We start from the raw sequence: 25,285 nt of genomic DNA, 5'->3' as shown, positions 1-25,285 counted from the left end.
CATGTGGGATGGAGTTCAGCACTGCAATTCTATGCATCTCTATAGTTACTAATGCAGGCAGATGCTGTTGGGGTAAAAATACAACTTGCTGAGAAAACCATCTTTTGACTAAGTTATCTATGTCCCCCCTCCCCCATTTCTTTTCATGGGGCAGTGCTTAGTTTTCCTGTATTACTGAGAATGCAGGTAGATAATCCTCCCTCTAGTCGGTTTGTCAGGTTAAATACAGGACACCCAGCTAAATTTGCATTTTGGATAAACAACAAATAAGGGTTTTTTGTTTGTTTGTTTGTTTTGGTTGTTGTTGTTGTTGTTTTAGTACAAGCTTGTCCCAAATATTGCATGGCAAATACTTACACTAAAAAGTCATTGTTTAGCTGAAATTCAGATTTAACTGGGTGTCCTTCATTTTTATTTCATAAATCTGGCAGCTCTAACTCTGGTTCTCTCTATTTGCTCTTTTTCCAAGAAAGGAACTCTGAAAAATAATCAGCAAGAACTTTAGGACCAATTATAACACCATCTTTTTATCTTAGGACGTGACACTGGCTTTTACTGTCCGTCTTGAGGGTAAGTCAGCACCTTCTTGCCCGCCCACCTTCAGCCTGAGAAATCAGGGCTTCAGCAAAGTACCGTAAAGAATCGGGGCATAAATACCTTTCAGAATAATGGGCAATCAAAACAAATAATAACCCCTCCCCCAGTGTGGTTGGTTTTCCCTTCTGTTTACAGTGTCTCCTGCTTAAATGAAGGCTATAATGATACATTTGCTATTCTTGTCATTTTTGCTCTGTTTGATGCTTAATGATGTGCTCCTTATAAATGGCATCAAGAAACATTCCTTGTCTGTCATGAGTGCCCGGGGGCACCAGCAGCCATGCCCAGCCCTCAAAAGTAATTAAAGACAATCAACCAAAAATGTGAGTGGTCTGTGCGCCCCGGATTCCAAACTCCACCTACACACAGCAGGAACCCAGCGTCCTGCAAAGACGAGCTATTTACATTTAACTCTTTGATGTACGGTGGCTTCATGTTGCACAAAACCAACGGGGCTTACTAAAGGTGTAAACACCTGAGAACTTTGTCAAAGAACTAATATATAGTTTCCCTTCAAGAGCTAGGAAAAACAAAAACAAAACAACAGAAAACAGCCCGGAACATCTGACTCCTTTTTTCTCCTTTGGGAATTAGAATTTATTTCTACCAGAACCCATGAATCTCGAAGACAATTGTATAAAAATGTAGCTTATGAGGGATGACAATGGGATTGGGAAAGCCATAAGGACCACACTCCACTTTGCCTAGTTTATGAATGGATGAGTAGAAAAATAGGGAAAGGAAACAAACAAACAAACAGACAAAGGTACCCAGTGTTCTTTTTTACTTCAATTGCTCTTTTTCACTTTAATTATTATTCTTGTTATTTTTGGGTGTGTGCTAATGAAGGTGTCAGGGATTGGTTTAGGTGATGAATGTACAACTATGTAATGGTACTGTGAACAATCGAATGTATGATTTGTTTTGTATGACTACGTGGTATGTGAATATAGCTCAATAAAATGAAGATAAAAAAACAAAACAAAAAAATTTATTTCTAATTCTTTCAGAAGACTTATAAGCAACAAGGAAGAGAAGATGAAAATAATGGTTTAGCGTAAAAATTTTCTTAAACCAACACAACCGTATGCTTCTGAAAGAAGAGCACACGAAATTAGATCAAGGAACGGTTTATGGGAAGCTTAACACTGAAATTTCTTTTCGAGGCATTAAAGCCTTTAAATTTTTCTAAATACAGAATAACGTTCCAGATTTGTGTCAACAGCCAAAAGCATGGCTGAGGATAATTTTCTTTGGGGAAAAAAAAGCTGCCGATCATGAGAAGGAAACGGATTCTAGAATTGTGCGTTCGCGGAAAACGCTGCTAGTCAGGCCAGAAACCAGCCCATGTTGCTGCGCGAAGGGCATCTTGGATATGCTGGGAATTAGCGCTCCCTCCCTGGGTGTGCATTTTAAAGCAAAATAAGGGGAAAGCGTCAAGGCATACAAAGTGTCGAGTGGTCTTTTTAGCAGGTTAAAGAGCTGAAATGTCCAATGTCTCTTGGTCATGTCCGAAATCCCAGCTCAAAGAGAGTATTTTATATCTCCCAGATGGTCTCTGTGGGCTTTTCAAGCCTCTGCGTGAGCAAGACAAGGAGCTGGAGGAGACTGTCATATTGTGTGCTAACGTCCAAAGGAATAGGCAATTGTGTTAGTTTCCCAGGGGCGAGGTGGGCAGAGGGCGGGGATGTCCAGGAGGCTTTGGAGGGAGCCACCGGTCGAGCCCGGGAAGTGGCGCTCTAGCCGCCGCCGTCTGCGTCAGCTATGGCTGAGCAGGTGCATCGTCTCCTCGCCCAGGTGCTGTCCCAGCTCTGACTTCTTGGAGCAGCTGGGTGGTGGCCCAGCACCTGGGGCCCTGTGCCTGTGGGTAGAGGAAGGACGGCGCCCCAAACAAGGCATAGCCCCCCAACCTCCACTCCTGTCGAGTAGACACAACCCATGGCGGGTTCCCCTTCCCCTTCAGGGGGAAGAAATTCCCTGCGGCCAAGATTCCCAGGAATTTCTAGCTCCTGGCTCCCTGGGGGATCAGAGCCCATCACTCCATCCTCCCTTCTGCAATAAGTTCCGACCCAAACTCAAGTGGGCAACCTAGCAATGTAAAACCACCATTCAATTATTTTTCAGAGACCTGATATTCAGAAAGAACAATGTTGATAAGACATGGTGTGGGGAAACGGGCAATCTCGGATCTGATTTTGGGGAGTGCGAATGGGAAAGGCTTCTCGCCAGGGTGATTTGGCAGTAGCTATCAGGACTTCAATAGCGCTGTCTTTCAGGCTGGCTTTTCTCCGCTAGGAATTTAACAACATGTCTAGTTTATCTGTGCAAGGAGAACGCTGACCAGACATTCATCACGGTATCGCTTGTAGTAACAAAAGATTGAGCCCAACTTAACTGACCATTAACAAAGGATTGGTTGAATAAAGTGTGGTCCATTCATGCAAAGAAATACTTCACTGATATACTTCGCTGATATTGCATGTGAAAAGAGACAAATGCAGGGCAGTGTGTATAGCATGTTGACGTCGCATATAAAAAGGGGAGAAGCTTCTATGCAATGTTTAGGTATGCAGAGAGTCTCTATGGAAGGAGAGGCCAGAGAAAGGTAAGGAGTGCCTCTGGGGAGAGAAACCCAGGAACTGTGTGTGTGTGTGTGTGTGTGTGTGTGTGTTGGCAGGGAGTTGAGGGTGGAGAGGAGGTGGGAGAGAGATTTTTCACTCTTTGAAAACATGTTTACTATGTACATATATTGTTTCATTACAATTAAATCTAGAATGCTTGTATAATAACAGAATTCCACTTTGTTTTCTGTCTGAAGATGAATTTATCTTGCAGAGCAGACAAAATTTGGACATCGTGTGGGCAGCAGTGTGATCCAAAGCAGGGGCTGCATTTTGTTACACTTGACAATCTCATTTCATCAGTTATGCAGTGTCATTTTCTGAACCAGGTGCTGTTTCCATGTCTGGCTTTGGGACTTCAAAGTAACCCGGCACTCAGCTCAGCTGTGGAAGGGTTGTGACTTCAGGGAAAACATTGAAGATGAAATTATTTCTAATTATTGGCTATAAAAAAAGACTTCCCTGATTGGAGAAAAGAGTTGGTCAAATAAGATCAGAGACACTCCTTTCCCTGGAGTGACCCCAGGTATTTCAACTGGGAAGAAAGAAATTTCTGAGTTGGAAAGGATGAGAGATTAAATGTTTGCTGCAAAGAAGAGGATAGAACAGTGAGGTGCATTTTTATGCATATTCATTTGTGACTATAACTAGATTATTGCCTAGGGTTGGTTCCAGCTCTAAATATAGAATATGTAAGGGAAATAGCATCCTTTATCCGTGAAATATTAATTATTCACCCTAAGGAGACAATTGGAAAAATGTACAAAGATAGGAAGTGTGAGCATATTCGTAGCAATATTGTTTATTTCTATTTTTTGTTTTTTAATTTTATTTTTAATTTCTTTTTTTTAAGCAATATTGTTTTAAAGAGACAAAAATAAAACCACCTCATTGTCCATCAGGAGGGAATTGCCCAACTAAAAGACAGCAGATCCATGTTGCAAAGAGCTAAGCAGCCATTTAAAACGATAATGTAGATCTGTATTTATTGATACAGAAGAGTGTCCATGACAGTTGATTAAATCAGGTTGCAAAGTGTCATATATCCTATGATCCCTCTAATATAAAAGCAGGGCTGTGTGGGTGATCCATGATATGTGGTCTATCTGCATAATCTGAGAAACACACACAAAGTCCTGAATGACGATGGAAGGATTATTTTCTTCTTTACCTTGTTAGTATTCAGTTTTCTAATGCACATGTAAATCTTTAGAAATAGAGTGAATTTTCCTTTTAAACTGGGGGCGGGGTAGGAAAAGTAGCTCTTCCAGTCTGTTGGCATTGTTTGCCTCAAGGGCATGGAGCCTCAGGTGAGAGAAGGGCAAAGAGGAGGACTGGGACATTTTCTTTATACAGGTCTACATTCGTTTATTAATTATGAATCCATTCGACAGACATTCATGGAGTGCCCATTACATTGCTAGCAAGGCCTATTTCCCCTCCTCCAAAATGTTGGGACGGGGAGGGGTGTCGTGCTCTGCTCGTCTGCTCATGGGGAAACGCACAAGGGCCGGGAGATGTGCCAAGCGCGGGGCTGCTTGACTTATCGGGTGGATTACTCCCGTAGGGAAGACGTTCTTGAAAATGCAAAACCACGAACACGTTCTTGAAAATGCAAAACGACCCTTCTCTCGGCGGCCTTGGGAGAGTCGCTGCTGCCAGTCACCCTCACGCGTGCGGAGCCTGCGCGTCCGCGTAGACGCGCCTCTGCGCGGGGCGGGGGTCCGCGGAGTGGCCGCGAGCCGGTCCATCTGCCCAGCGAGGGCCTCCATCCTGCCAGCGTCTGACCTCCAATCTGTCGCTCTCTCGGCTGAAAGGCGGCCGCGGTAAAGGGCGCCTCCCGCTCCGCCTATTCAAAGCGCAATGCAAAGTGGTCCAAGTTGACCCGCCGCCAGGCTCCGCGGCTCCGAGCCGGCGAGGCACCCTACAGTTTACACGGCCCGGCCTGAATGCAGCCTCCGCGAGCCCCATTCAGGCGGGCCTGCATGCAAAAGAGCCGGCCATTAGATCATCGTAATTATCCCATTGCCGTCGCCCGGGGCCCCCGTGGGGGGCGGGAGCCCATCAAACGCGTCTCTAATGAGGCGCTCCGGGCCCATTGTGCGCGCCGCCGCGCCCGCCGCAGACAGGCGGTCCCTTTCAGGCGCTTTCACTCCCCCGACCCCCGACCCCCAGGGTTATGACATCAGCAGCCCGGTTTGTGATCATCTTTATTGGCACACACTCAACGTTTGTTTCCTGTGTTTAACTCTGGCCGCCCCCCCCACCCTTCTCCCCTTTTTTTCAGCGAAACTTATTGGAATCTAATAGGGTACGCCCGAGGACTACAAAGTGGGCCCGCAGCGTTCTCACCGAGGTTCCTGACTATTATCCAATAATAACAACGAGGGGTTCATTATCTAGGCGTACGGATACGCTAATCACTGCAACGGAGAACAATCCCGAGCAGATGTCCACAATTTTATGTTTTAATTAAAACGTTCTACTTATTTTTATCAATGCACTTTAAAAAAAAAATTAAAAGATGTTACTTCCTTGTAGTGTTTTGCAAATTACGCCTTCATAAGGGTGATTAAGAGACGCTTATGTGGAACTAATCGGGTTTTTTTTCCCCCTTCCCTTTTAACGTGCTGCTGCTAAATTATTTTTTTTAAGAATTAATTAAACTCGAGGTTTAAAAAGATTCTGTTTTCTTATGTCACAACAACTTCATATGGCAGGGGAACTGTGTGCGTTTCTTCCTCTGATGCAAAAGATGGCAATTTACGCGAATTCCTTAATTTCAAACGAGTTTGACAGAGAAACTCCACTTAGCATTTTTCACTTGTTTCATTCAATGGTAGTTTCAGTTCGCGTCTCTTTTCCAAGTGAAGGACGTTATTGTTGTTTCGTGACTCTGAGTTTATGAAAGATCCACTTTAAACAGAGCGGTTTGGGTTTTCTTTCTTTTTTTTTTTTTTTTTTTAAGTATAAACGCCATACTCTCTACAAAACTTCTTCAGCACATATGGTTTTTAATGTAATTTTGTTTAACCGCACCATAATTTAATTTGCCATAAAACTGAAATGAAAGGACATTATAAACGAGCTTTTGACTTGAGTGTCAGTTAAAATAACCATTTGCTGAGAGACCAGAACTTAAGGAAAATGGCATCATTTCTTTGAAAGTAGGGCACTGGAATTCGAAAGAAAAGAATCTGTCTTTCTAAAGGTAACTAGCTATGATTAGACAACCTTCACTTTTATTGTGATCCCAGTGATAGTCCACGTGTGTTAACAACATCTTGGCCCTGAGTGAAAAATTATTTAATTTTTCAGGTAGATGGCCTGATCAGAATAATATAGAGTGCATTTGTAAACACGGAAGTCATGGATCCGCATTTTCAACTGCTAAAAATCACCATCGGTAATCGTGGGAAGTGAAAAGAAAAGGCATAAGAGAGTTTCCATTACAGCCCAAAAAGTTTCAAATAACCAGCTTCAGATGATGTCTTCATTAATAAGGCTGGCAAGTTCTAATCTGAAGAAGACCCCTTTTTTGGAGCCATATAAACTGTTTTAAGTTCTACTTAGAATTTGGCTGAAGTCCTACAGTGTCACGTTATTTATGCAAACTGCGATTTGGCGCAATCTGCCACACCACAGATGGCTTCAGACATGAACTGCGTCTAAGTCCATCGTTAAACACTCAATTTTCTCTCCTGTGACCTGAGTCTCTCTTTACAGTCATTTCATGCAGGGATGCGGACTGTATCATCCCCCCCCACACCCCCACCCTCATGAAAGCATCACTCCAGAGGTGTAATAAAACAGAAAACAGTCCGATTTAATGAGATCAGATTGCTTTAGAACACACACACACACACACACACACACACACACACACGGCACAGCACGGTTCTGCTTCACTATCACCATCCCAACAAATTCTGAGTTCTTTTTGTCTCCCATCGCCCAACCTGAATTTTTATAAGCAGCGATTTTAAATCCTGCTCTGAGTTCCACTGGCAGGGCGAGCAGCAGCGTGTCAAGTCTAGCCTGACACTCAGAATTCCTAACTTTTCATTCCACAACCAGGTTGGGAGAGTAATTGAACTTGACCATTAAAAATCACTATCGCTTTCAAAAGCAGCCACCAGGAATCCTTGCAAAGCAGACCCTGCCCTCTTGCAGGCAAACACGGCTGCTTCCCAGGCAGACGCGGCCTGGCACTTCACAAGGATACTGCCACGTCACCTTTATCAGGGGAGTGGGGGCTCGAGGATTAAAGGCAGTTGAAATGAAAACCATGTGCATGGCGATGATTAGGTTTATATAGAGTCTGCAGGCATGCTGGAGCTGTTACAACGGCAACCTCAGAACTGTAAATATTTAGCCATCTGAATCCCTCGGCCGGGTCTTCAGAGAACAGGTTTGTTCTGTGGTTCCCTGGAGCAGAGCAGAGTCCAGGAGTGGCTGACCTGCTCACTCCCAGGCAGAAGACGTTCCAGTTCAAACTTAGAAGAGGCTGCAGGGCAGCACTGCCCAATAGCTACAGAATATGAGCCACAAATGTGAGCCACATGTGGAATTTAAAAATTTTCTAATAGCCATATTAAAAAAAAGCAGAAAGACCAGGTGAAATTCATTTTAATAATATATTTTAAAAATAAAGACCCAATACATCCAAAATATTATTATTTCAATATGTAACCAATATGGATGCTATTAATGAGATATTTTACAGTCTCTTTTTTTTTGTACTAAGTTTCCGAAATCCAGTGTGTTTTACACTTACAGGACCTCACATGAGCACCAGCCACATTCCAGGCACCCACTGGCCACGTGTGGCTGTGGCTGCCATATTGGATGGCTTGGCCACAGCATGGAGCAAGGCCCGAATGTGGGAGTCACTGCCTGGGTTCACACACCAGCTCAGCCGCCTGCCAGCTGTGACCATGACAAGTCACTTGGGCTTTCTGAGCCTCAGTTTCCTCATCTGCTAAATGTGTCTGTGTGGCTGTGGATGGCGGTGGTCGAGGAGTGGGAAGACTGAGACTGGCTGTCCCTCGTGGTGTTGGTGTGAGGATAGAAGCTGAGAATCTGAGAATGCACCAGAGAATAGCATTTGCTGTTTCTTGTTCAGTCCCCGAATAATTCCCTTCTGTGGATTCAACAAATATTTTGTGAGCGCCTACTGTGTGCCAGGCACTGTCCTAGATGTTGGGAACAGGACGGTGAGGAAGACAAGCACAGTCCCTGCCCTCACAGAGCTGATGTTCTAATGGGGGTGACAGGCAACAGATAATCAAATAATAATAACAAAATAATATTAGATATTGATATAAAATATGGAGGGGTTGTTCTTTTATATATTTGGAGCAGAGAAGGCCTCATGAAAAGGTGACACCTGAGCAAAGATGTGAGGCTAGGTGAGGTTGACTCGGCTCGTGGTCGTCAGAAGGAAGGGCGTTCCAAGCAGGGGGAACAGTCAGTGCAAAGGCCCTGAGGCAGGACCGTGCTTGGTGTGTGGGCGAGCCAGCCAGAAGGCCAGTGTGGCTGGAGCTGAGAGATGACTATAAAGAGCCACAAGGATATGGGATGAGGTCTGAGAACAATCTGGAGACTGGATCCCATGGGCGAAGTTGGCCGTGGAAAGGATGCTTTTACTTGGTGTGAAAGAGGGGACTATTAGAAGGCTTGGAGCAAAGAAATGAATTGAACTGACTTGAGGTTTAAAAGAATCCCTGTGCTGCTCCAAGATTCAGGAGGAGGATTTTGCAGTAATCCAGGAGAGAGGAGATGGTGGTTTGGGCAAGTGCAGTATCTGTGAAAGGCATACTTTGAAGGCAGAGCCAACAGGATTTGCTGGTGGATTGGATGGGGGATGAGAATGAGACAGAGGCATAAAGGATGACTATAAAGATTCTGGTCTGAACGATGAGGTCATGGATTAACAATTAGTTCAAACAGGAAGACTTGTCACAAGAGTGAGCCCGATGCTTTCCCCTTGGGTTATTAATTCTTGCAACAATCCAAGGCAGGCACTCAGGTTTTCCCATTTTATGGATGAAATGACTGAGGCTCAGAGTGCCAAGGTCACCCACCAGACAGCTGGACCCATTGGGTTCAAATACTGGCTGTTGCTATCTCCAGAGGTCAAGGGTTTCACTTCCATGGCCATCACCCCTCATACTCCCAGCATCTTAGCAGAGGTAGGGGCTGGAAGTTTGTCCCCCAGACCAGTTGGGGAGAGGGGCTGCTGGGGCAAGAGTCATCCTTTCCCCTGGAGCTTTCAACCTGCAAGCTGGGGTTGTACAGTCTTGCCTAAAAGATTCGGGAGCTATTTGCTTGGTCCCGGTGGTGCGTTCTCTGCCTCCTGCAGGAGACAAGGACCCCTGTGGTTATAGCTACCCTTTCACTGGCTGCTATGAGATCTCCATAGCTGGGACCCAAACTGTGGGGAACAGATCTTGGAGGGCTGCTATGGTGGGCTGAATAATGACCCCCAAAGATATCCAGGAACAGGAACCTGTGAGCGTGACCTTATGTGGCAAAAGGCACTTTGCAGATGGGAATAAATTAAGTAGTTCGAGATGGGGAGAGTATCCTGGATTATCCATGTGAACCTAATGTAATCATGAGGGTCCTCATAAGAGGGAGGTGGAGGGAGTTCTGACAACACAGAAGAAGAAGGTGATGTGACACTGGAGCAAGATGCTACACCACTGGCTTTGGGGATGGAGGGAGGGGCAACGAGCCAAGGAACATGGCTCTGAAAGCCAGACAAGGGAAGAAAATGGATTCTCGCCCAGAACCTGCAAAAGGAACGCAGCCCTGCTGACACTGCGATTTTAGCCCAGGAAGACCCTTTCAGACTGCTGGCCTCAGGTCTTTATTCCCTGGTGCTCTAAGCCACCAGGTTTGTGGTTATTTGTTACAGCGGGGCTGGGAAGCTAATTCAGCCCCCTTCTTCTCCAGAGAATTCAGTGGTTAACTGGGCAGGATCTGGGCCAGACTCTCTGGGCTTCTCTCGTGACCCCACCGCTCGCAGCTCTGTGACGTTGGGCAAGTGAATGCACCTCTCTGTCAGGATTTCCTCATCTTAATGGGGGTCGGTGGGGCAGGGAGATTGGACTGGGGGACCTCTGAGAATGAAATGGAAACCAGGATCTCTCCCCAAAACATGCACACCCACAGCACCTTTCTCTGTAGTTCTGGGGTCTCAGGGGACCTCTTGGAGTTTGGGATGGCCTGGATCACCCTCATTTTCTGGTACTTTCGGCATTTTAAGAAATATGGTAACAAAAATTGTGGTACATTTTAAATGTTTGCTTTTAACAAAGCAGTTCTTTCAACACACTCAGTGGTGCTGCTGTAGGATTGTGCTATCCATGAAATAATTGTGGGGTCTATAAAAATCATGATTTATGGTGCACTGCAGGCAGACTGGGCCACCAGGCAGGAGGCACAGTGGCTTGGAAGTCTGTCTTCTTGCCAGTCCTGTCGGGGTATCTCCGCACTGCGTGTGCAATGCCGGAAGCAAGGCCCAATGTCAGCATCCAACGCTTCCGAGTCACTCAGGCCCAGCGTGGAGGCCTCGTTCTGGCTCTGCGCCCCGAAGCCCATACAGAGGCCACCCAGACTCCCCAGACCCAAGGTCTACAGTAAACACTGGTGCACAGAAGGTGTGTAATTGCCCACCTTGGGCTCTGAAGTCACGGTAACCCTAAAGATGACAAAGCTATTATGGGAAGGATGAGTGGAGGGAAGGGGTGTGTGTGTAGAGGGTTTGTAGGGGTGTGGGTTTGTAGGGGCAGGGAGTGGGCGGTGTGGGAGGGGGATGGTGTGGGGGTGGGGTAGGGGTAACAGGAAGATGGACATCTTCCATGAAAGGAAATCAGTAGACAATTATTAAAACTGAAAATGCACAAAATAGCAGCGTCAGAATGTTATGTTAGAATGTGGCGATAAACAGAAAACAGCAAAAAGAATCAAATTAGTTAGCTCCGGGAATGGAAATTGGGGCCAGGAAAGGTGGAAACAAGGACAGGTTTTGTTGTTGTTGTTGTTGTTGTTAGGAGTTTTGAGTATGCCTGTATTTTTTATTTGAAAGATGTATAAGTTAAATGAAAAAGTGATGGAAAAAAAATCTTAAGCAAAATAAAATAAACCAAGTGGAAGAATAGAAAATGAAATAAAATCCGCTGCTGTTTTGTGGCTGCAGGTTGCTAGTGCTGGGGTGGAAGATGGGGAAGGAGGGGGGTCTCAAGAAGAGGAGGATCCCGGGAAGAGGAGGATCCTGGGAAGAGGAGACTCCTGGGAAGAGAGGATCCCAGAAGAGGAGAATCCTGGGAAGAGGAGGATCCCAGAAGAGGAAGATCCTGGGAAGACAAGGATCCCAGAAGAGGAGGATCCCAGGAAGAGGAGAATCCTGGGAAGAGGAGGATCCCAGGAAGAGGAGGATCCTGGGAAGAGGAGGATCCCGGGAAGAGGAGGATCCTGGGAAGAGGAGGATCCCGGGAAGAGGAGGATCCCAGGAAGAAGAGAATCCTGGGAAGACGAGGATCCCGGGAAGACGATCCCAGAAGAGGAGGATCCTGGGAAGAGGAGGATCTCATGAAAAGGAGGATCCTGGGGAACTTTAGCAGATAAGACAGGGTCTCTGGGGACAAGTCTTTTCAAAACTGTCCTAACTCCATGCCATCTCCAGGTCTCTGAGGCCAGAGCACCCAGAGCAGGAGGAGTTGGGGGAGCCAGCTCCCCCACCTCAGCAGGAGGGGGCTCCCTTCCCAGAAGCTGGAGGGGGCTGCACCCCTGAAGGGGTGAGAAGGCTGGGCCCCGGGGAAGCTGGCTTCATTCAGTTTTGCACCAAAGGAATTCAGAGGCTGGAGTGGGAAGAGCAAGGAGTAATCAGAGTAAGGACAAGCTGACAGGCTGGGTAGCTGGCCCCGGTGGCATCCTCTTTGCAGACCTCACCTTGTCCATATGTCGCGGCAACCAAGGTAGGTGGGAAGTCCGAGCATCGCAACTCCATTTCCTGGTAACGTGCAAAAGCCCTGGTCTTTTGTTGTGTTCTTGTCATCGTCAGGCACTGGGCCGGGCACTGTGCACGCATTATCTTACTGAAACCAGGTTGCCAGTTTTCGCAAATAAAAATACATTTGGGATTCTATTAGTTTCCTGTGGCTGCTGTAACAAATCAGCACAAACTTGGTGGCTTAAAATAACAGAAATGTATTCTTTACCAGTTCTGGGGGCCAGAAGTCCAAATAAGTGTCCCTGGGCTGGAGTCAAGGCGCCGGCAGGGCCCCACTTCCTCTGGGGACTCTGGGGAGAGCCGTTGCTTGCCTCTTCCGGCTCCTGGTGGCGGCCATCATTCCTTGGCCTGTGGCCCGTCCAGGCTTGGCCTTTGTCGCCACGTGGCCTGGACCCCTTCTGTTTGTGTGAAGTCTCCCTCTGCCTCTGAGACGGACACATGGAACTGCATCTAGGGCCCACCTGGATAATCCAGGATAACCCCTCCATCCCAAGATCCTTAACTTAATCACATCTTTTACTATATATAGTAGTGTTCACAGGTTCCAGGGATCCTGTGTCTTTTCTGACAACCCTATACTGAAAACTCCCAATACCTCAGATTATGTCACCCCATTTCCAGATGATGACATTGAGCCTCAGAGAAGTTAAGTAACTTACCCAAAGCCACACAGCCAATAAGTGGCCAAGCAGGGACTTGATTCTGGTCCGGGCTTGCCACCTCTCTCTTCTCCTTACTGAGCCCTGGTTGCCTGATTTCGGGAGAGCATGACAGTGTATTCCCAACCACCTGCTGTGCACCAGGCACGTTCGCTAAGTGCTTTACAAACAGGTTCCTGAAAGCCCTTGTTGGATGTCTTTGCTGCCATGTTCTGATGAAGAAGCTAAGGCACAGAGAGTTTACTCAGATTGACCAAGCTCACACAGTGAGTGTGAGGGGACCCCAGGGTTAGAGCCCAGCCCTGGCTCCTAATCAGTTCTTGGAACCCATACCCTACAAGATGGCAGAAGCAACATTCGAACCCAGCTTTTTTCCTGCCCTGCCACGCTGCCTCTCAGAGAGGGTGGCCCATGATGAGGAGGGGTGTCTTTCTCCCACACTCTTCCTGACCCCATGGCTCTGTCTAACTAAGCTGTCACCAAATGCCAAGGTGCCATTTTTAGGCAGGTGGACGTACAAAAATCTGATGAAGTGAGAAACATAGGATGTGGAATTCTGTGGGTTATAGGCTCCCATCTGTGTGAAAACAGAAGGGAAGTTGGGGAGATTGGGGCCGCTTCTGTATGCCGCAAATATTCTGGAAAGTTACACAAGGAGTTGTCCCCAGTGGTTGGCCCAGAGGAGGGCCGCAGGCTACTATGGTGGAAAGGGGTTGACAAGATTGTCCAGATAACTGAGGACTGGAGGAATCCTGAAAACAGGTTGTATGTGCTTCAGAAATACATTATTGCCAAAGCCGGGTTGGGAAACCACAGCCCGCAGGCAGATCCGCCGGCTGTCTGTTTTTCTGAAAAATCTTCTTGGGACACAGGCCGCCCCTTTGTTTCCCTCCTGACCATGGCTACTTTCCCACCACAGCAGCGGAGCCGAGTAGTGACAACAGAGCCCCCAGGGTCTGGCCCTTCACAGAAAAAGGCTTGACGACCCCTCTTCTAGATTTTTCTGTGTGTGGGTATGTCTACTAGTGTTTCGTTGCTTTTCAAAAAGATACAGGGGAAAAGATTTTCATTGGTGTTCATGTAATTTCTACAACTTGTTAGTAACTAATGGCCCAGGTGGGCAGTGCGAGATCTGAGGGGGCTGTGGAGAACCCACCTGACCTCTCGCACCCCCTTCAAGGCTGCCCACGCCTTTGTGCCCACATCTGAGCTCCACGTGGGGAAAAACGTTGCTGCCACGAGGCTCCTCCGAGGACTTTCTTTTGAGATTTAAATCAGTGTTTTTTCCTGATCAACGGGTTTGCTTTCCTCTCATCTACTTTGTGGATCACGAACTAGTGGGGCTCCCTCTTTGACTGGATGGTTACTTAGTGCTGATGTGCACAGTATTTGTTTCCAATAGAGAGGCTCTGTCATATGTGTGTGTATTAGTTTCCCCTTGCTGTTGTAACAAAGTCTGCCAACTTAGTAGTTTAAAACAAGGTAAATTTAGTACCTTACAGCTCCGGAGGTCAAAAGTCCTGAAATCGAGGGGTTGGCCGTGCTACATTCCTTCTGTTTCTTAGATTTCTGTTTTCAGCCTCTTGCCCCAACCATTAGTTCTTTCGTGAGGTGAAATGAGTAAATTGGGAAAAGGCATTAGTTCCCAATTTTCTACTGGGCAGAGCCAGCACCCTAAAAGTCCTTAGGCTTGGAGGGTGCTGTCTCCTCCAGGAAGGACTCCTGCATTCCAGGCTCAAGATCTCCATTCCCCACCTTCAGAGCCTCTCTGATACCATCCTGCCTCCTCTCCCTCCCTGACCCTCTGGTTTCCCTCCTGGAAGGACCCCTGTGATTACAGTGGGTCCACTGAGGTGGTCCAGGATCACCTCCACATTTCATGCAGGGAAGTATTTGCAGGATGAGGACATGAGCATCTTTGGGGGCTGGTACCCTCCCTACCACAGTGGGAATACATGGTCTGATTTTGGTGTGGTTCTACATTTCTGTTATATCCCTACTCTTATTTTTCTTTTCTCCTTTTCTCCCAGTAAGTCCCCTGCTTGTATTCTATGTATCCTGCAAACCTCTTTAAATTCTCTTAGAAGAAAAAGTAAAATTAAGTTTTTAAAACTCTGCAGGTGTTCTGCAAATAAAGCCTGAGCTGTAAGCTTGGTTCTGAGACTATGGGGGACAGTTCAATGAATCAGCTTTTGTTCCTGCCCCCGAGAGGCAGGTGGGGACCTGAGGTATCCAGAGGCTGCCTGAGCCCTGAGGTAGGTTAAGGGGGGGGGGGGCTAAAGAGATTGGGGGGCTCCCTCATGGAGGAGAGTTTTTAAGGTTGGAGGAGAAAGCCAAGAAAAAGCTCTTGGAAGAGCTGGCCTTGCTTCCAGGCTGACATAAAATCAGTAAATCAATCATTCAACCAGGGTTTGTTGAGCAGCTTTGATCCCTTAGGAGAAACAGGCCGGACAATCTACGAGAGAAATCAGGGCTGCAGTGAGGCCCTGAGAGAGACCAGCCCGGTTTAAATCCCCATGGCCCAGGAACATGTCACTCAGGCTCTTTGGGTCCATTTCTTCATCTGTAGAAAAGGGATAACATAGCACCCCCTTTCCAGGGTTGGGAGGATCCAATGAGATGAGGCAAGGAAAGTACCTGGAGTCAAATCTGGCCTATGGTAAGGGCAGAGCTGGCTACAGCCTGTGCGGGCCTGTGTTCAAGAGTATTCAGAATTTCAAGATGGCGGCAGCAAGCATTAAACCACGTTCAGGCCCCCTGAGCCTGTGCCACTGAGGAGGGCGGCTGAGGGGGGAGAAGGTCAGTCAGGGCCTGTGAGGGGGTAGCACTGCCAGCCTCCTCCGGCATCCACAGAGCCTCAGCCCAGCACCGGCTCACAGGGGCCCCCACAAAGAGAGCTTCTGTCGGCATGGTCCTTTCCCTCGTTTTCATCGCCCCGCCTCCACCCCTGCTCTGGCATTGCCCACAGACCCTAGAGCAGGCTGTCAATTTTAGTCTCAGCCCAGAGACACGGGGCACCCACCAGAAACCAATTTTAAAGATCAGAGCCCCCGAATCTGCAAAATTTCACTGAACTTCTAAACAAGAGGCAGAGCCTGTCAAAAATGTGCAGGGATGCAGGGAGGGGCAACGGCACTGCGGGGTTTGGGAGGAAGTGCATAAACGAAAAATGATCACACGTGGCCCACTCCGCGGGGAAAGAGGGGAGGGGGCAGCCCGGAATGTCAGCAGTGTGAAAAATCAATAGTGATGTTAATTCTAAGAAACAAGACTTTGTTTTATTTACTTTTATCTGGAGCAGAACTTTTTCAACATAAACTCATCATCCTGACCACCACAAAGCTAATGGCATTTCTCCCACATGGCCTAGCTTTTTTCTCTATAAAGGGGATGGGAGGATGAGCGTGTGCAGCTCTGGTATGTTTCTGAAAGTGCTGGTTTCAGATGAGGTTGCGGGCAGAGGCTGACTGCTGTGTGGGATAAGATTTGCAAGCTCAGATAATTTTTTTGAACTCTGAGAAAAGGGGAAGGGAAATGGGCATGAGTGATTGATCGGAAATGAAAATAAACTCAAATAAAAATTGGGGACACACACACAGGATTAGCCTAATAAATGGTCAGATGTCTTTTTCTCATTCATTCAACAGATATCAAGTTTTCTGGTTTGCTAGAGCTGCCACTATGCAAAATACCAGAAATGGATTAGTTTTTATAAAGGGATTTATTAGATTACACATTTACAGTTCTAAGGCCTTAAAAATGTCCACACTAAGGCATCAACAAAAGGATGCCTTCACTGAAGAAAGGCTGATGGTGTCCAGAACACTTCTGTCAGCTGGGAAGGCACGTGGCTGTTATCTGCTGGTCCTTTGCTCCTGGGTTCTGGTGTCAAAATGGCTTTCTGCAAAATGCCTCTGGGCTTCTGTCTCTCTTGGCTTCTCTCTCTCAGCTCCTGTGTATCTTTGCTTGTTCTGCTGGGGCATTTCTCTCTAAGCTTCTGGGGGTCCTCTCTTTCTTAGCTTCTTCAGGGCAAACTATGGGCTTCATCTCTTAGCTTCTCTCCAAAAGTCTGCTCAGCTTCTCTTCAAAATGTCTCTCTCAGTTTCTAAGGACTCCAGTGATCTAATTAAGACCCACCTGGAACGGGCAAGGTCATGCCTCCATGGAAGTAATTTAATCAAAGGTCCCACCCACTGTTGGGTGAATCACATCTCCATAGAAACACTCAACCAAAAGTTTCCACCTAACTAGATTGGATTAAAAGATCATAGCTCTTTTGGGGTCCATAACAGTTTCAAACTGACACGTTGAGCAAGGCTGTACTCAATGGACGCTTCCACGAAGTGGGTCTTTTGGGCATTAGAATAAATCCACCATGAATCATAACTAACATTTCTTACCTTAATGGTTATAATAAATCACTGACTCAAAACCTTCCAGCTGGGGTCAGGAGTGTGCTTGTCCATCCTGCGTGATATCGGCTGTCGCTTTTTTAAAAGGGAAGTATTTGTCAACATTAAATATGAAATGGGGTTTCCATTCCCACAGGGCAGCACCAGCTGGGGTGGAATGGTGGCTGCTCCCTGTAGATCAGTGGTTCTCAGCCAGGGGAGATGTTTGCCTCCCAAGGAACATTTTGCAATGTCTGGAGACATTTTCAGTTGTCACGATGTAGGGGTGCTACTGGTGTCTGATGGGTAGAGGCCAGGGATGCTGCAAAACATCCTACAATGCACAGGACTTTCCCCAAAACAGAATCATGTGGCCCCAAATGTCAATAGTGCTGAGGGTGAGAAACCTTACTGTAGGTAGGCATGCATTCTCCAGTTTGCTACAGTCCCTACCACTCCCTATTGTTTTCCAGACAGTGAGGATAAGTGTGAGTTGCTCTTTGACCTCCTACATGGGGTTCCTTTCACTAATTTTCATTATTGTGTCCCATCCTAACAGGTATCCTTGCTTTGGACTCCCTGGCAAGCCCCTAGACCTGCCCACCCATTCCCCGCACTGTAGGTGGGTGATCTTTCTGTAACTTAAATCATCCTGTTACTCTCTGGCTCAATCAAAACCCTCATCCTTCAGGATAGAGGCCAAGCTCCTTAGGCCAGTGGACAGGGACCTTCACTATTTGGCCACTGCTCACCTCCCTAGGCTTCCCTTTGCCAAGAGACCATGCATTTAGTGAAGCTGAGCTGTTAGCATGGGCCTCTGGGCTTTCATACATGCTATTCATTCCATTAAAAATTACCCCTCACTTTCCAGTCTGGCAAACACATCCAGAAAGGCTTCCTGGCTGATCCCCATGTTATCCACCCACCTCTCATCTCCTGGTTCAACTCTGTCAAGATACTTAAGACATTGTTGATAACTATCTGTCTCTTTCAGAGGGTCCTGGCTGGTCACATAAATTAGTAAAATGGGACTCACTTAGAGATGACAGTGATACTCAGCGCTAAGCAACGATTGCTGCTTATTTATTCATTACTCAACAAGTAATTTTCAAGCATATGCTAGACATTGTCCACCTCTCCTTCCTCCATAGCAATGGATGGTTTGGCTGGCAGCATGGCTGTCTGGCAAAACTATTTACAAGGCTCCCTTGCAGCTAGGTGTGGCCTTGCTCTACCTCCTCAGATTTGACTCAAATAATGAGGGTAGTAGATTGCAAGCACTAGGACACAGCACCGAACAGAACAATGTCCCAACCCTTGTGCAGCCCTCATTGTAGGTGGGTATCAGTGCTAAAACACAAACAAATATACATATGTATATATTTGCACTATAAATTATATGACACACAATATTAAACACACATCCTACTGTTGGAAATGCAAGCCCAGTGTTGCTACAACTTCCAGTTTTTCCAGAGAATCCAGAAATCTGTATTTATTTTTGGAGGGGGCCTCCTGATTTTTAAGTGTTGACAAATACATTATCATTATTAGTAAATGCAGTGTGATGTGGCCAAGAAAAACAAATATCCTGTCTGCTCTAATGGTTTTTGGCCTCTGCCTAGACTGTGTCTTTTCTCTTTGGGTTACTAAATTTGCAGTTAGGGCCCAATAAATGTTTGTATAATTGAGGAAGCTTATAGTCCACCAAGGGAGAGAAACCTAGAAGCATAAATAACTTTAATTTGAGATGGAAAGTAATAACGATTCCAAAGGGAGTCAGATATACTTCTGGGGGTGTTCAGAGAAGGAGGAAGGAAATAACTTTGGCTGGTGGGACCAGGGAAATTCTGGAAGGGATTGGGGCTGCTGTTGGAGTGTAGTTGAAAATCCTATCATAGAATCCACTCTCCTTCCTCCATGGCAATAGATGGTTTGGCTGGAAGCATGTCTGTCTAGCAAAAGACTATTTCCCAGACTCCCTTGCAGCTAGGTATGGCCTTGCTGTCAGATATGACCTAAATAATGAGGGTAGTAGAGTGCAACAATGTCTCAAGTTTTTCCCCACTCCATTTTGCCATGTAAAAGCCAACTCCCTTTCCTACCCCCACCCAACTTGGGCTGGCTGAGCCCTTGGCACTGGGCTCAGTCAGGCAACTTCCTCTGACCAATGGGATATTAGCAGGCGTGATGTATGCAGAGGCTTGGAATGGGCTTGTGCACTGGGTGTGTTCTCTTGTGCATCTGCCATGACCATGAGCACATGCCTAGGATGGCCTTGGTGGAGGATGAGAGCCATGCAGAGTCCAGCCTAGTTGGCCCAGTTGTCCCAGCTGAGGACATCCCGGATTAGCTGACATCCAGCTGACTCCCAGATGTGTGAGCGAGCTCAGCTGAGATTAGCAGAGCTGCCCAGCTGATTACGCTGGAGACGTGAACAATAAAAACCTATTGTATTCTACTAAGGGTTGGTGAGTTTTTGTTGTACAGCAATAGGTCCCTGACACACACTCAATAATAAAGGAACATTCTCTCCCCTCATCTCTTCCCTTCTCCCCTCTGGCTGGAATGCAGATGCAGCGACAAGCGCTGAAGCAGCCATTTTAGACTATAAGATGGATGCCTCTTAGTGCAGAAGAGCAAAAAGAGAGAAGGAGTCTGAATTCCTGACACTGAGATACAAAAGAGAAACAGATTTCCATCTAGTCTTAGCCCCTTTGTTTTGGCCTTGCATGGTAGCCACAGCATAAGAATAAATAATAAAGTGAGTTAGTGCCAGATATTTCAGGGATAGGGTCATGGTCAGGATCTGGCTCTAACTCATGGTGTGATCTCAGAAAGGTCCCTTGACTGACCTCTTTGATTTCAGTTTCTCCTGCCAAAAAAAAAATGGTGAAAAAGTAATTTCTTAGATCATTACCTGCTCCAGTATTCTAAAATTCTAGCCTCTCATTCTTGCTTCATCCCTGTCCCCCTACCCACTTTCTAGGAGAGGCATGTACTGGATGGTGTCTCCCACGATAACGGACCCTTTTCAAGGGGCACCTGGGGGCACAGATACCACTTGGGAAGTGCTGGGCTGGATGGCATCTCAGATCCCTTCCTTCTGACGTGCTTCATCTACCAGCTTCCAAGGAAACCTGGGCAGAAGAGGTGACATTTGAGTCTTCTCCACCTGGCTGGGGGATGGGGGTTGGGTGGGTCCTAAGGAAGACAAGAGTCTGAGGGGTTTCCCCAGAGGAAATGGAGGAAATAGTGGCCACCCCTTTGATTTATTCCAGGAAGGAAATAAAAAGGGGGCCTGCAAACTGATAGCTTCCAGAAGAAAACCTCTAGTGTGCAAGCCTGGGATAGTGCCACCGGTGGTGAAGGGCTGTGGTCTTATTTTTGCTACGTCACAGACCAGGAGTTGGCTGACTGTGCAGGGCTGCTGTCCAGCATGAACCCATGGGCCCCACCACATAGCCCTTAGCCCCTCCAGTGCAGCCACTCCCCAGTGGTCCATGCTCCGTCCACCTGGGTGCCATGTCCACCTGCATGTCCTCCACGCTTACTCCTGATTTCCACTCTTATTTCCCCAAAAACAAGGAACCCAAGTTCACACCCAGAACCTTAAACCACACTTCAAGGAGCCCTGGTCTGGGGTGTTCATTGACTGTGGGTGAGACCATTTGGGATGGGAAGATACAGGGTGTAGGTTGGTTCAAGATATGATGAAGCTGGCAAGATGGCAGACTGGTGAGCTGTATGTTTTAGTTACTCCTCCAGGAAAGTAGGTAGAAACCTAGGAACTGCGTGGACGGGACACCACAGAGCAATCTGACTTTGGGCATACGTCATACAACACTCATGAAAACGTGGAACTGCTGAGATCAGTGAAATCTGTAAGTTTCTGTGGCCAGGGGACCTGCACCCCTCCCTGCCAGGCTCAGTCCCGTGGGAGGAGGGGCTGTCAGCTCCGGGAAGGAGAAGGGAGAACTGCAGTGGCAGCCCTTATCAGAAACTCATTCTACTGATCCAAACTCCAACCATAGATAGACTGAGACCAGACACCAGAGAATCTGAGAGCAGCCAGCCCAGCAGAGAGGAAAAAACAGCACGAAAAACTCCAAAATAAAAGCGGAGGATTTTTGGAGTTCTGGTGAACATAGAAAGGGGAAGGGCAGAGCTCAGACCCTGAGGCTCATACGCAAATCCCGAAGAAAAGCTGATCTCTCTGCCCTGTAGACCTTTCCTTAATGGCCCTAATTGCTTTGTCTCTTAGCATTTCAATAACCCATTAGATCTGTGAGGAGGGCCCCCCTTTTTTTTTTCCTTTTTTCCTTTTCTAAAACAATTACTCTAAGAAGCCCAATACAGAAAGCTTCAAAGACTTGCAATTTGGGCAGGTCAAGACAAGAGCAGAACTAAGAGAGCTCTGAGACAAAAGGCAATAATCCAGTGGCTGAGAAAATTCACTAAACACCACAACTTCCCAAGAAAAGGGGGGTGTCCGCTCACAGCCATCATCCTGGTGGACAGGAAACACTCCTGCCCATTGCCAGCCCCATAGCCCAGAGCTGCCCCAGACAACCCAGTGTGATGGAAGTGCTTCAAATAACAGGCACACACCACAAAACTGGGCATGGACATTAGCCTTCCCTGCAACCTCAGCTGATTGTCCCAGGGTTGGGAAGGTGGAGCAATGTGAATTAACAAAGCCCCATTCAGCCATCATTTCAGCAGACTGGGAGCCTCCCTACACAGCCCAGCAGCCCAGAACCACCCTGGGGGGACGGCACTCACCTGTGACATAGCACGGTCATCCCTCAACAGAGGACCAGGGGGTGCACGGCCTGAAAGAGGGACCCACTTGCAAGTCTCAGGAACCATACGCCAATACCAAGGACTTGAGGGTCAGTGGCAGAGACAAACTGTGGCAGGACTGAACTGAAGGATTAGAGTATTGCAGCAGCTTTAAAACTCCAGGATCACCAGGGAGATCTGATTCTTAGAGCCACCCCCCACCCTGACTGCCCAGAAACACGCCCTATATACAGGGCGGGCAACACCAACTACACACGCAAGCTTGGTACACCAATTGGACCCCACGAGACTCACTCCCCCACTCACCACAAAGGCTAAGCAGGGGAGAACTGGCTTGTGGAGAACAGGTGGCTTGTGGACGCCACCTGCTGGTTAGTTAGAAAAAGTGTACTCCACGAAGCTGTAGATCTGATAAATTAGAGATAAGGACTTCAATTGGTCTACAAATCCTAAAAGAACCCTATCAAGTTCAGCAAATGCCAAGAGGCCAAAAACAACAGAAAATTATAAAGCATATGAAAAAACTAGATGATATGGATAACCCAAGCCCAAGCACCCAGATCAAAAGATCAGAAGAGACACAGCACCTAGAGCAGCTACTCAAAGAACTAAAGATGAACAATGAGACCATAGTAAGGGATACAAAGGATATCAAGAAGACCCTAGAAGAGCATAAAGAAGACATTGCAAGACTAAATAAAAAAATAGATGATCTTATGGAAATTAAAGAAACTGTTGACCAAATTAAAAAGATTCTGGACACTCATAGTACAAGACTAGAGGAAGTTGAACAACGAATCAGTGACCTGGAAGATAACAGAATGGAAAATGAAAGCATAAAAGAAAGAATGGGGAAAAAATTGAAAAAATCAAAACAGACCTCAGGGATATGATAGATAATATAAAACGTCTGAATATAAGACTCATTGGTGTTCCAGAAGGGGAAGAAAAGGGTAAAGGTCTAGGAAGAGTATTCAAAGAAATTGTTGGGGAAGACTTCCCAAATCTTCTAAACAACATAAATACACAAATCATAAATGCCCAGCGAACTCCAAATAGAATAAATCCAAATAAACCCACTCCGAGACATATTCTGATCACACTGTCAAACACGGAAGAGAAGGAGCAAGTTCTGAAAGCAGCAAGAGAAAAGCAATTCACCACATACAAAGGAAACAGCATAAGACTAAGTAGTGACTACTCACCAGCCACCATGGAGGCGAGAAGGCAGTGGCACGATGTATTTAAAATTCTGAGTGAGAAAAATTTCCAATCAAGAATACTTTATCCAGCAAAGCTCTCCTTCAAATTTGAGGGAGAGCTTAAATTTTTCACAGACAAACAAATGCTGAGAGAATTTGCTAACAAGAGACCTGCCCTACTGGAGGTACTAAAGGGATCCCTACAGAGAAACAAAGAAAGGACAGAGAGACTTGGAGAAAGGTTCAGTACTAACGAGACTTGGTATGGGTACAATAAAGGATTTTAATAGAGAGAGGGGAAAAATACATATGATAAACATAAACCAAAGGATAAGATGGCTGATTCAAGAAATGCCTTCACGGTTATGATGTTGAATGTAAATGGATTAAACTCCCCAATTAAAAGATACAGATTCGCAGAATGGATCAAAAAAAATGAACCATCAATATGTTGCATACAAGAGACTCATCTTAGACACAGGGACACAAAGTAATTGAAAGTGAAAGGATGGAGAAAAATATTTCATACAAGCTTCAGCCAAAAGAAAGCAGGTGTAGCAGTATTAATCTCAGATAAAATAGACTTTAAATGCAGGGATGTTTTGAGAGACAAAGAAGGCCACTACCTACTAATAAAAGGGGCAATTCAACAAGAAGAAATAACAATCATAAATGTCTATGCACCCAATCAAGGTGCCACAAAATACATGAGAGAAACACTGGCAAAACTAAAGGAAGCAATTGATGTTTCCACAATAATTGTGGGAGACTTCAACACATCACTCTCTCCTATAGATAGATCAACCAGACAGAAGACCAAGAAGGAAGTTGAAAACCTAAACAATCTGATAAATGAATTAGATTTAACAGACATATACAGAACATTAAATCCCAAATCACCAGGATACACATACTTCTCTAGTGCTCACGGAACTTTCTCCAGAATAGATCATATGCTGGGACATAAAACAAGCCTCAATAAATTTTAAAAGATTGAAATTATTCAAAGCACATTCTCTGACCACAATGGAATACAATTAGAAGTCAATAACCATCAGAGACTTAGAAAATTCACAAATACCTGGAGGTTAAACAACACACTCCTAAACAATCAGTGGGTTAATGAAGAAATAGCAAGAGAAATTGCTAAATATATAGAGACGAATGAAAATGAGAACACAACATACCAAAACCTATGGGATGCAGCAAAAGCAGTGCTGACGGGGAAATTTATAGCACTGAACGCATATATTAAAAAGGAAGAAAGAGCCAAAATCAAAGAACTAATGGATCAACTGAAGAAGCTAGAAAATGAACAGCAAACCAATCTTAAACCAAGTAGAAGAAAAGAAATAACAAGGATTAAAGCAGAAATAAATGACATAGAGATCAAAAAAACAATAGAGGATAAATATCACCAAAAGTTGGTTCTTTGAGAAGATCAACAAGATTGACAAGCCCCTAGCTAGACTGACAAAATCAAAAAGAGAGAAGACCCATATAAACAAAATAATGAATGAAAAAGGTGACATAACTGCAGATCCTGAAGAAATTAAAAAAATTATAAGAGGATACAATGAACAACTGTATGGCAACAAACTGGGTAATGTAGAGGAAATGGACAATTCCTGGAAACATATGAACAACCTAGACTGACCAGAGAAGAAATAGAAGACCTCAACCAACCCATCACAAGCAAAGAGATCCAATCAGTCATCAAAAATCTTCCCACAAATAAATGCCCAGGGCCAGATGGCTTCACAGGGGAATTCTACCAAACTTTCCAGAAAGAACTGACACCAATCTTACTCAAACTCTTTCAAAACATTGAAGAAAATGGAACACTACCTAACTCATTTTATGAAGCTAACATCAATCTAATACCTAAACCAGGCAAAGATGCTACAAAAAAGGAAAACTACCGGCCAATCTCCCTAATGAATATAGATGCAAAAATCCTCAACAAAATACTTGCAAATCGAATCCAAAG

The sequence above is a fragment of the Choloepus didactylus genome, chromosome 19 (assembly GCF_015220235.1).
Source record: "Choloepus didactylus isolate mChoDid1 chromosome 19, mChoDid1.pri, whole genome shotgun sequence".
Taxonomy (NCBI): Eukaryota; Metazoa; Chordata; class Mammalia; order Pilosa; family Megalonychidae; genus Choloepus; species Choloepus didactylus.
Note: the sequence above shows the minus strand (reverse complement) of the source record.